Raw genomic sequence first — 13,868 nt, forward strand, 5'->3', positions numbered from 1 at the left:
GGTATAATGAGCATACTCGCACCCTAAAGAGAGCAGCCCGAAAAATGGAGCGCAGCTGGAGGAAAACGCAACAATTTCGTAAAAAAACTATTAAATAAAGGTATTTCGTATTGTTTGGCGGGAAAGTAACCTATCCTACAGAAAAGCATTAAAAACTGCTAGATCCGATTACTTTCCTTCTCTTTTAGAAGAAAACAAACATAACCCCAGGTATTTATTCAATACAGTGGCTAAATTAACAAAACATAAAGCCTCAACAAGTGTTGACATTTCCCAACACCACAGCAGTAATGACTTTATGAACTACTTTACTTCTAAAATCGATACTATTAGAGATAAAATTGCAACCATTCAGCCGTCAGCTACAGATTCGCATCAGACAGTGCACTATAGACCCCCTGAGGAACAGTTCCACTCATTCTCTACTATAGGAGAGGAAGAATTGTATAAACTTGTTAAATCATCTAAACCAACAACATGTATGTTAGACCCTATACCATCTAAGCTCCTAAAAGAGGTGCTTCAAGAAGTCATAGATCCTCTTCTGACTATTATTAATTCCTCATTGTCATTAGGATATGTCCCCAAAACCTTCAAAGAACTAGTTCATTATAGACCAATCTCGAATCCCCCTTTTCTGTCCAAGATACTAGAAAAGGTGGTATCCTCACAATTATATTCCTTCTTAGAGAAAAATGGTATATGTGAGGATTTCCAGTCAGGATTTAGACCGTATCATAGTACTGAGACTGCTCTCCTTAGAGTTACAAATTATCTGCTCTTATCATCTGATCATGGGTGTATCTCTCTATTAGATTTATTGGATCTTAGTGCTGCGTTTGACACAATTGACCACAACAATCTTTTGCATAAACTTGAACACTTTGTTGGCATCAATGGAAGTGCATTAGCATGGTTTAAATCGTACTTATATGACCGCCATAAGTTCGTAGCAGTGAATGAAGATGTATCATATCGATCACAAGTGCAGTATAGAGTACCTCAAGACTCAGTACTAGGGCCACTACTCTTCACGCTTTATATGTTACCCTTGGGAGATATCATCATAGCTTTCACTGTTATGCTGATGATACTCAGCTCTATATTTCTTCGCGGCCCGGTGAAACACACCAATTTGAAAAACTAATGGAATGCATAGTCGATATAAAAAACTGGATGACGAGTTATTTCTTACTGCTAAATTCTTAAAAAAAACAGAGGTGTTAATTATAGGACCTAAAAACTCTGCTTGTAATAACCTAGAACACTGTCTAAGACTTGATGGTTGCTCTGTCAATTCTTCGTCATCAGTTGGGAACCTAGGTGTGCTATTTGATCACAATCTTTCCTTAGAAAGCCACGTTTCTAGCATTTGTAAAACTGCATTTTTCCATCTCAAAAATATATGTAAATTACAGCCTATGCTCTCAATGTCAAATGCAGAAAAGTTAATCCATGCATTTATGACCTCAAGGTTAGATTATTGTAATGCTTTATTGGGTGGTTGTTCTGCAAGCTTAGTAAATAAACTACAGCTAGTCCAAAATGCAGCAGCAAGAGTTCTTACTAGAACCAGGAAGTATGACCATATTAGCCCGGTCCTGTCAACACTGCACTGGCTCCCTATCAAACATCGTATAGATTTTAAAATTTTGTGTATTAATTATAAAGCCCTGAATGGTTTTGCACCTCAGTATTTGAATGAGCTCCTTTTACATTATAATCCTCTAGTTGTGTTCAATGTTGAATTGTAAATTTTTGGAGCTATATATATATATTATTTAATACTTCGGCGAAGTTAAGAAAAAGTGAATACAACTTTCATTCAATATAATAAACTGAAATAACTGAACATGAGAAATGTCTGATATGTCTCTGTTACATATGGTAACCCTCGTTCCATGACAGAGTGAATGGAGACGCCATGTCGGTTACCGACGCAAAATGGGATATCACTTCTATTGTCCAATCTACTTCGAGTGTAAAGTAAACGAGCCAATGCACATTGGCTTGCAATTATTGCATCCAGCTGCAGCTGATCACAGCGTGAGTATAAGAAGGCAGCAGGTGCAATGCATACCAGGTTTTCGCTGAGGAGCCGAGCCGGAGACCCGGCAGCTCAGCGGCAGTACAGCAACCATGGCAATGGGACATGGCGTCTCCGTTCCCTCCTTCAGGGAACGAGAGTTACCATACGTAACCGAGATGTTCCCTTTCAGTCAGTCACTCTCGACATCATGTCGGTGACCGACGCAAAATGGGATCCCTACCAAAGCGCCATGGGTGCAGCTCCTTCCAGTGCCCTGTGCAAGCCACCTGCGCCCCTATTAGGTGTAGTCTGGGGCTCGGAACAAGTAGTTCCACTCACCATTGTCAAAGCACTACCTCACTGGGTGAGATTGGATAACACTGGGAAAATGTACCCGTTCTGCTTGGAACAGGGACGCTGCGGAAGCCCCATCATTCCCGGAGGAGGTCTCAGGAGCAAGTACACACATACGATCCGTTTAGGTGTATATGGAGAAATTTGAGGTGATTAAAACCCTCTTGGGAAGGCAGAAGTCTGCCGGGGAAACATGGGCTCTAAGGCTATACCGTGGAACTCCTCCAGGGGCAGCGCTTGCAGGTTCACCACTTGGTCTTAGAAGGGTGTAGTGGGAACCTTGGGCACGTAGCCAGGCTGGGGCCTCCGGATTACCTGGGAGCCAGCCGGCCCAAACTCTAGGCACGAAACGTCGACCGAAAATGTATGCAGGACACCACTCGACTAACAGGTTCCACTTCAAGGCATAAGCGTGTCACGTAGATGGTGCTCTTGCCGAAGTGATGGTGTCCACTACCTCCTGGGGTAGGTCACCTAGAACCTCCGCGTCTGGACATGTGTAGAAAATGGTGGCCCGTCTCGGAGTCAGTAGATCCTTCCTCATAGGAATTGGCCAAGGAGGGGCTGTTGCGAGGAGCACTAGTTCGGGGACATGGGTCGCAGTGGGCCAATTCCACGCCACTAGCAAGACTTGCTCCTCATCCTCCCGGACTTTGCACAGTGTCTGTGTGAGAAGGCTCACTGGGGGAAACGCATACTTGCCTAACGGAACGTGAACGGCACGAAGTGACCTCAGAACCTTCCGAATCCAAAGGAGGAGGTAGCGGGGGAGTTGTTACATGCTACGGGAGTTGCAGACCACCTTGTCGGTTGATGTAGGCAACAGTTGCTGTGTTGGCCCACTGGATACCGCTGGCAAGCTCTTTAAGCTTTTTAAAGAGGGCCCAGCGCGTTCCGTGGGTTGCTCCACTGGATCGGAGGAGGTGCAAGAGGAGTGATGGTCTCCAGAGGGTTGGTTCCCTGCAAGGTTTGCCACCACTGTAATCCTCAAAACACCCGAGAAATTTGTAGTTTGTAGACGTTTTATTTTTTAGAGAATGATAGAATAAAATGAGAGATTTTGATATTAAAGACATTCATTTACAAAACTGCAAACCATCTGATTGATAGACAGCTAGTGCAGAAAAGGTGACTGCATATACAGTTGTTCAAAATTATTCAACCCCCTAGAGACTGCAGTACTTTACAAATACAAGTTTTTCTAAAGATCCAGGATATAATAAAACTTACATCTATAACAGTTCACTGGCATATTAAAAGTGATATTGTCAATATATAATGTAATATATTTGAGTTCTAAGATTTTTTAATAATACTGCTATGTCATAATTATTCAACCCCTATTCAACATTGCTGTTTTTAAATCTCTTATTTGCATGGTGGGGAATAAAACAGTCTCAAAACACAATTAAGCCTTTAGAAACTCTATTAAAACAGAATTAGCTTGATCTGTTACACATACAGTTTGGCCCATGCATGTATTGAACTAGTAGCAAAATGTCAACAGAGATCTCACAAAAGCAAAAGAAAAGAAATATTGTATTACTTTAGAAAGGCTAAGGCTATATGATGATTTCCAAGACATTGAAAGTTCCTAGAGACACAGCTCTCAGCCTTATTCCTTAGCTTAAAGTGTGTTTAACCAGAAAATCTTTGAGGGTGTGGAAGAAAAAGCACAATATCATAAAATGTTTAATCAGAGCAACTGAGAAAAAACCTGCAATGTACAGCCAAAGACTTGCAAGATGACCCGATGAAAGGAGGAAAACCAGTTCAATGCAGTGTGTAAGAAGAACACTAGACAAGTATGGCCTTCATGTTGAGACATCTTGATAAATACCACTCTTGATCAAGAAGAACAAAAGGCCAACTTGAACTTGATAAAATTCATTTGTGTGGACCTGTGGAGCTCTGAAGGAATGTTTTATTGAGTGATGTGACCAAACTGGAACTTTTTGAACCCATGGATCAGCGGTATATCAGCTGCAAAAAAGGCAAAGCTCATAAGCAGAAAAACACCATCTCCATCATCAAACTTGGAGGTGGATCAGTCCTGTTATAGGGTTTCTTTACTGTAGAAGGAAGTGGAAATCATGACTGTATGAAGGACATCATGGATTCTTTAAAGTGTCAGGCCATTTTGACAAGAATTGTGATGCCTTTGGTGCAAAAACTGAAGCTGATGATCAATGGACTTTCCTGCAGGCCAGTCATACCCAGAGGTGGGTAGTAACGAGTTACATTTACTTCGTTACATTTACTTGAGTAATTTTTTGGGGTAACTAATACTTTTCGGAGTATATTTAAAGATGGGTACTTGTCACGGAGCAAATCCGTGATCATGAATGGACTGTATGTAGGTACACCATATCAAACACACAAACATGTGCAGCATTAACGCAGTCTGTTTACTGACACTGATATCCTGGATATTAAGACTGCAGTGTTGTTAATGTGCAATGTTTGTGCAATGCTTGAATGTATTGGGTATAATGTGTTTTAGATATTTAAGGGTACAATGTGTATTTGTTTGTTATGTGTAGTGGATATGTACAACGTGTTTGGGTATCATTAGCCGCTAACATTGTTCATTCATCTTTATAGAGAATTACAACACAAATATGTTTGATTTGAAAACTTTATTAGAAATTGTGTAACACATTATTACATATCTAACTTACCTGCTTGGAAAACACCTGTGACCAAACCTGTATTAGTTTAAAAGCAGAGTATTTAAACATGGTGGACATGCTGCCTGATTGGGAGAAACCATGTTGGGTAAATGGGGGTTTCCAAATGTTCCTGTAAAGCAAGGTTTATAATTGTTAATTCATTGTTTTGCTTCATAGTTGCATGTTGTTGGTACTGTGTAATTTAATTATGGATGTTGTTTAATATGTATTAGGTGGTTGGAAGTACATATGTTAGAAAGTAAAACTTGCCTGTAGAATGGTATATTCCAGGGTGTGACCTAGACTATAAATGGCTGCCAGAAAGCATGGTGCAGGGGGTCAGGTTGGTTGTGTGAAGTGGAAGCAAACCCATAGAAACTTGTTCCAGAAAGTTTGTTAACCAAACGATACAACTGCTGTTGTGGCTACCTTCCCACAAAAACTTTATTTATATTTGTTATTTTTTATAGTTTTTTTTGTTTTGTTTTGTTGTTTTTGCCGTTGGATTTGCACTGTCTTCACAATAAATTCACATTAACTGGGATTTCCTGTCGCATTGGTCTTATTATGCCTCTGATCGCGAGGGCAATCACTAACAGATGGTGTCAGAAGTGGGATTAAGAGGCCAAAATAGACTAAAATGCCACCCAAAACAAGAGGACAGCAGACGGTGAACATGGATGCTGAGGATGGACAGCAAGCAACAAGTGGAATTACAGAGGAAAATGCACACCTGGCTACTGAACCTCCACCAACCACAGAAGGATCAGCCCTCACTGCATTAGCGGATATGTTTCAAACTTTCTTGCAGTATCAGAAGGACAGAGATGAGAGGCAAGAAAGAGACATGGCTCGACGAGAACAACAGTTTAAAGTACTTACTCATCAGGTCACACAAATCCAAATGGATGTAGAGCGCACCAGACATAAAGCTGCCACTGCAGACCAGTCAACCTCTCGAGGATTGGCTCCGGTGCCACAGTTGCCGAAGCTACAAGAGGATGATGATATAGAGCAGTACTTAACCACTTTTGAACGAATGGCAGAAGTGTACTTGTGGCCGAAGGAGGACTGGGCTATTCCTTTGATTCCTCTACTCACAGGAAAAGCAAGGAGTGCATTTGTTGCAATGTCACCAGCACTATCTTTGGACTATGACAGAGTCAAAGAAGCGATTCTAAAGAAATATGAAATCAGCTCTGAAACATATCGACTGAGATTTCGTTCACTAGATACACCTGTTGATGAATCCCCTATGGAATTGTATGTTCGATTAAAGGATTTATTTTCCAAGTGGATACAACTGGAAACAAGTAGCAAAAAGGACTTGGAGAAGCTGGTACTAGAGCAGTACATGCGGTTGTTGTTCCCAGAAGTAAGAACTTGGGTGAAGGAGCGAAATCCAAAAAATGCAGGAGAGGCAGCTAGCTTGGTTGAGGCCTACATCACAGCGAGGAGAGGTTCCTCTGGGACATTTCTGTATGCTGGAAGCCTGCCATCCAACAGAGGTAAGTCTGTGGGGTTTGGGGGTAGTTTGTGCTCTCAATGGCAAACCCAGACTATGAAACCCCATCCACCCTAAAACCCAGACAGCTGTAACCATAGGTCAATCATCGGACAAAAAAGATGTAGTCCGTTATAATTGTGCAGAACCAGGCCATACAAGTCCACATTGTCCTTTGAGGAAGCCTAAATCAGCCCGACTATGCTATATACCGACCTCTACACTAGCGCCCCAAATAGACAAAGAACCTACAGTTTCTGTATTGTTAAACGGTAAGCCAGTAACCGCTTTAGTAGACACTGGTTGTGCACGAACTTTGGTGCAAGCACAGTATGTCCCAAGGGATTTCTGGACGGATGGTACAGTTACAGTATGTTGTGTCCATGGGGATAAATCAGAATTGCCTACGGTTGAGGTATACATTGAGATTAATGAGCAGTCTTACCTGATGAAAGTAGGAATTACTATAACCTTACCCTATCCAGTTTTACTAGGTACAGACATGCCCATATTAGCAGATTTGGTGCAGGAAACTGCGTGGTGCGGTGTTGTTACTAGAGCACAGGCTCAAAAGTTGACTCCATTGTCATCACCCAAAGATTTTGCCCAGAATACCCTTCAGGAAATGCCGTTCTTTGCTGATGAGATAATAGGGGAAACAAAGTCAAGTAAGGAAGAAAGGCTAGAAAAGAGGAGAAAATGGGTGGCCAATGTAATTAATTCCTCAGAACAGTTGATGGTTGAACTTGAAGAACCAGAAGTTGATGAATTGGATGTAGGCATATCTAATGATATAGCTAGGTTACAGACTGAAGATGCAACATTGGCAGATTGCTTTCACAAAATTAGTACAGAGGCTGCTGTGAATTTGTTAAATGATGAAACATTTGTGATTGAGCAAGGTCTTCTTTACAGACAGTCTAAGGAAGATGGTACACAGTTAGTGGTACCAAAACTTTATCGCAAGGAAGTGGTAGAACTTGGCCATTCTAATCCTTGGTCAGGTCATTTGGGGTTTATGAAGACCTTAATGAGAATAGCAAAAAGATTCTATTGGCCTGGCATGTACAGCGAGATAAAGGATTACTGTAGAGCATGTCCTGAATGTCAACTGGCAACGAGCAGAACACCCAGTCTAGCACCGCTTGTACCCATTCCTGCCATTTAATATTCCATTTGAGAGAATAGGTGTGGATGTTGTGGGACCTCTGGAAACAAGTCAGAAAGGGAACAGATTTATTCTGGTGATCTGTGACTATGCAACCAGATACCCTGAGGCTTATCCTATGAGAGAAGTTACTGCGAATCAAGTTGCAACTGCACTACTTCATTTCTTTTCACATGTAGGGATACCTAAAGAAATACTGACGGATCAGGGCACCAATTTCATGAGTCATACTTTACATCAGGTTTATCAATTGTTGGGTATTAAGAGAGTGCGTACTACCTCTCACCACCCCCAGACTGATGGTCTAGTAGACAGATTCAATCAGACCCTGAAAAGCATGTTGAAAAAATTTGTGTCTGTGACTGGCAAAGACTGGGATAAATGGCTACCCTATCTCTTATTTGCCTATCGGGAAGTTCCTCAAGCAACAACTGGATTCTCACCTTTCAAACTGCTTTTTGCTCATCAAGTTAGAGGACCACTGGACGTGCTGAGAGACAGTTGGGAAGATAACAAGTTGCATAAACAGAACATACTCTCATATGTGCTTAAAATGAGAGAAAAGTTAAAGGCAAACTACCAGCATAGCTCAAGAGAATCTGCAACAAGCACAGCTTAAACAGAAAGCTTGGTATGACAAGAAGTCCAGGGCACGAACCTTTCAACCAGGAGAGCAAGTATTGTTATTATTTCCAACATCAGACAATAAACTTCTAGCCAAATGGCAAGGTCCATTCCAGGTAAAGAGGAAAGTTGGTTCCGTAACATATGAGATCGAAGTTCCATCGAGGCAACAACCTTTACAGATCTTTCATATTAACATGCTGAAAAAGTGGCATGAACAAGCTTCTCATCCGGAGACGACAGAAAATGTTGTAAACGATCTGCTGGTGAGGGCGGTTAAGGAGGAGGATGAAATGGAAGAGCAGTACTTGCCTGTTCATCAGGATGACTGTTTCTTGAATTTGCAACATCTGAATGCGGAACAGAGGGGACAACTGCAAGAGAGTATCCCTCAACAACTGTTCCTGAAAACACCAGGAAAAACAGACCTTGTCCAACATCACATTTACCTGAAAGATAATAAATCAATACATCAACGCGTTTGCAGAGTGCCAGAGAAATTAGTACTCACCATTGAGCAGGAGATTGAGACAATGCAGGAAATAGGAATTATTGAACCATCTTCCAGTGAGTGGAATAATCCCATCATACTAGTTCCAAAGAAGGATGGAACACTTAGATTCTGTTTGGACTTCAGAAAACTCAATGCAGTGAGTAAATTTGACCCATACCCCATGCCCAGAGTTGACGATTTAATAGAAAGACTTGGGAGTGCCAAATTTCTAACAACACTGGATTTATGTAAAGGCTATTGGCAGATACCATTGAGCTCAGACTGCATGGAGTTCACAGCCTTTAAAACGCCTTTTGGACACTACCATTTCCGGGCTTTACAATTCGGGCTTCACGGAGCACCTGTAACATTCCAGAGAATGATCCATCAGATTCTACGGGGAACTGAGAAATTTGCAGCAGCATACCTGGACGACATTGTCATTTACAGTGAAACATGAGAGGAGCATCTACTACATCTAACAGAAGAACTGGCAAGAATAAATTCTGCAGGACTTACTATTCGTTCGGATAAGTGTGCTATTGCCAAGGAAGAAACTACTTACCTGGGATATAAGCTAGGACATGAAGTTATTCGTCCTCAAGTCGGGAAGATTGAAGCCATCAAACATGCTGAACAACCTACTTCAAAGAAGCAGGTACGATCTTTCCTGGGCCTAATTGGATGGTACAGACGTTTCATTCCTCACTTCTCTGCAAGAGCCATAGCTCTTACTAACCTTACAAAGAAGGATAAACCAAATAAGATTGATTGGACTGCAGAATGTGAGAGTGCTTTCAAGGATTTGAAAGATGCATTGTGTGAAGAGCCTGTTTTGAAGAGTCCAAACTTTGATCGGGCATTTACAGTTCAGACTGATGCTTCAGAGTTCGGTCTGGGGGCTGTACTTTTGCAAGGACAACCTGGTGAGTTACAACCCATTGCCTACATTAGCAGGAAACTTCTTGCCAGAGAATCAAGATACTCAACGGTAGAAAAGGAATGTCTAGCTGTGAAATGGGCTTTGGATTCCTTTAGATATTACCTGTTGGGTAGAAAATTCACCCTAGAGACTGATCATCGGGCCTTAGCTTGGTTGGGCCGCATGAGAGACACTAATGCCCGTATTACATGCTGGTTTTTAGCTATACAACCCTTTGCTTTTGAAGTATTATATCGGACTGGTCCTGAGAACTGTGCGGCTGATTTTCTCTCTAGGACACCACAGGAGGTGTCCAGGGGAAGGGGGAGGAAATGTCACGGAGCAAATCCGTGATCATGAATGGACTGTATGTAGGTACACCATATCAAACACACAAACATGTGCAGCATTAACGCAGTCTGTTTACTGACACTGATATCCTTGATATTAAGACTGCAGTGTTGTGAATGTGCAATGTTTGTGCAATGCTTGAATGTATTGAGTATAATGTGTTTTAGATATTTAAGGGTACAATGTGTATTTGTTTGTTATGTGTAGTGGATATGTACAACGTGTTTGGGTATCATTAGCCGCTAACATTGTTCATTCATCTTTATAGAGAATTACAACACAAATATGTTTGATTTGAAAACTTTATTGGAAATTGTGTAACACATTATTACATATCTAACTTACCTGCTTGGAAAACACCTGTGACCAAACCTGTATTAGTTTAAAAGCAGAGTATTTAAACATGGTGGACATGCTGCCTGATTGGGAGAAACCATGTTGGGTAACTGGGGGGTTTCCAAATGTTCCTGTAAAGCAAGGTTTATAATTGTTAATTCATTGTTTTGCTTCATAGTTGCATGTTGTTGGTACTGTGTAATTTAATTATGGATGTTGTTTAATATGTATTAGGTGGTTGGAAGTACATATGTTAGAAAGTAAAACTTGCCTGTAGAATGGTACATTCCAGGGTGTGACCTAGACTATAAATGGCTGCCAGAAGGCATGGTGCAGGAGGTCAGGTTGGTTGTGTGAAGTGGAAGCAAACCCATAGAAACTTGTTCCAGAAAGTTTGTTAACCAAACGATACAACTGCTGTTGTGGCTACCTTCCCACAAAGACTTGTAAATATTTGTTATTTTTTATAGTTTTTTTTTCTTTTTTTTTGTTTTGTTTTGTTGTTAGTGCAAATCCAACGGCAAAGTCTTCACAATAAATTCACCTTAACTGGGATTTCCTGTCGCATTGGTCTTATTATGCCTCTGATCGCGAGGGCGATCGCTAACAGTACTTTATACTCTTACTTGAGTAAATTTTTGGGGAAAAATCTGTACTTTTACTTCGTTACTGTGGGCGACGCTCCTCTCGTTACTTTATCTTAATGCAATAAATGTTATAAATGCTTCAGTTTATTCCAAACGCGCCGTCTACTTTTCTCTGGGCAATGAGCGACGCCCATTCACGAATGATTCATTCTTTTGAGTCAATTCTGTTCAAAGACTTGATCAAACCAATTGGCAAACGAGTGAATTGGTTCATGAATCAGTTTGAATGAGTCGTTCAGTTCCCTGCTGCACCGCACGTGCTGAGCGTTTGAAGTGGTTCACTCAGAGTTGTAACGTTTATGAACATCAGCAGCGTTGAAAACGTGGCTATGGAACTGCACTGAATTGAAAGCAAATCTGCAAAGGCTATTGCGTGCGATGGAGTTCCTTATTAGATGAACACCGCGTGTGCTGTCTACTGTTTAACAGGTAATAACTTGGGCTACATTCGATTACAGTACACGATGCCACTGTGACATTAGTTTGTTGTACGTGTGTGGCTTATAACAGAGGGGAGTCAAGTTGAATGCAGCTTCCCAAAGACAAAAAATAGCCGATTAAGATTTTATTAATTTTAATACAATCACACCGGTGCGAGTACGTTCAGCAAGTCATATCATCAGCTCTAAATTCAGATCTGTGATCGCTTGCTGGCGCTGAGGCAAAGATAGATGTGTTTTTACAGCAATGAGCATTATAACAAATCACACACATAGACTGTAAAAAAATATGGACAAAGCGTCTGTGATTCTGATGAATGGGTTTAAAGCCATTTAAGGGGGGTATGGGCTGCGCCATCTTGGAAAATCTTGGGAAATCCTAACCCCGCCCACCTTCTGACACAGCGCGCTTCACTCAGCTCGCTCTGCAAATTCGGTTATCTCTGTGTATATTTTAGGCAACGAAATATGTTATAAAACACCATACTAACTATTTTCGTTTTCATTAAAAGAAATCTTAAACATTATAGCCACACTAATGTGGTTCAGGCAACGCATATTGATTATATTAAACTACACATAACGTTTGCCTATTTATGAAAAAACAAAATATAAAACACAAACCTGCCTCTTTTCATTTTAAATATAATATAAAAATATTAAACATTTTATGGTCCAGGCAATATGTGTATTTGTACTAAACAACAGATTTTGCAGTAAACAACAACACAGATCATCTTCGTTGTATTAAAATTTAAAATGACAAAACTCAACCCAGTCTCTTTTTGTTAAATTTCAGTTTTATCAATATTAGCCATTATAAAAGTATAAGTAAAAGGTATAAGAAGCTATACAAATAAAGCAAACAATTCAGTTAAACATACAAAGTCAGCGCTCTAGTCTAACCATAACCATACAAAGTTAAATAGCTTATAAAGTTATGAAACTTCCCCTCAGCCAAAACGATTGCCCAGGGAAAAAATTATAGATTTATGAGACCAAAAATCGCCCATTAGATATACACAAGATTAATTATTTCATGTTTAACCACTAGAGAGACGCCAGAGTCCGTGGCATTGGCGGCAAACTTTAGAAGGTCTAGCCGAGGAAAGACTGCTTCAGGGGGGGGTACATGAACGCCGTGCGCCCGGTCATCGCTGGATCAACTGGATAAAATTTTCATAAATCTTTAAATAAACCACAGATTTGAGCTTTAAACAACTACATTCTCGCCTGAAAACCTCTTAAAACTACATTTCATGATACAGAAACAGTAGTATTATATGTCAACTGTATTAAAAAATGGCGCTTCTTGTTGTGATTCTCCGTGGCGCTGCCTTGTCAGCTGTCAATCAAGCTGTCACTCAAAGTTAACCACACCCTTATTGTCATATATTTTATATCTAAATACGATCTAAACTAACGAGTTAGAAGAAAAATCACCCCCCTCACAGTTGTCAGGCACTCAGAAGCCATCGAAAAATACAATAAAAGTCCATGGGACCAACTTGTAAAAACATGAATTTATGCTATGAAAATGGACATTTTAACATGGGGCCTATGGACATTTTCAGGACCTTCCCCTGGCGGATTTTCGATGTATTGCAGTTTTTCGCACTTCCGGGTAGGCTTCATCTTTCAGATCAGAATGTTGCCGCTTGATCGCACATGATTTTTTTGAGCTTATTAAAGTATTGGCCAATCAGAGGTGTTCCGATGAGTCGTCGCTAAAATGCCGGTGCTTCCTTCACTCGCTCACTGACTGAATACCTCTTTCTGGCGAATTCTCTCGTCAGAAACAACAAAGTGCAGATGTGTGTACGAATCTTTAATTAAGATTTTTGATTTTAATGGGAGTTTCTGAGAGTGATTGAACTCTAGACTGTCAGTGAAAATGATCTTTAATAATGTAAATGTTATTTGCTCACTTTCTGAACAATGAAAGATTAGTAGCAATATTTATATCACATTAACTTTCAATGTTAAATTCACATTTAATATAAAGTCAGTCGTATTAAATAATATGTTATGGCATGACACCTATATCTGTTACTTAAGTAAACAGACAGGGTTTTATAATAAATTACATAAATTTGAGTAAAGGCTGATGAAATATATACATTTATACACACACACATACATTACATACATTTTATCTATATAGCTAAATAAAAATAGGCTCAGTACAGTCGTGGCCAAAAGTTTTGAGAATTACATAAATATTGGAAATTGGAAAAGTTGCTGCTTAAGTTTTTATAATAGCAATTTGCATATACTCCAGAATGTTATGAAGAGTGATCAGATGAATTGCATAGTCCTTCTTTGCCA

The sequence above is a fragment of the Carassius carassius genome, chromosome 49, assembly GCF_963082965.1.
Source record: "Carassius carassius chromosome 49, fCarCar2.1, whole genome shotgun sequence".
Taxonomy (NCBI): domain Eukaryota; kingdom Metazoa; phylum Chordata; class Actinopteri; order Cypriniformes; family Cyprinidae; genus Carassius; species Carassius carassius.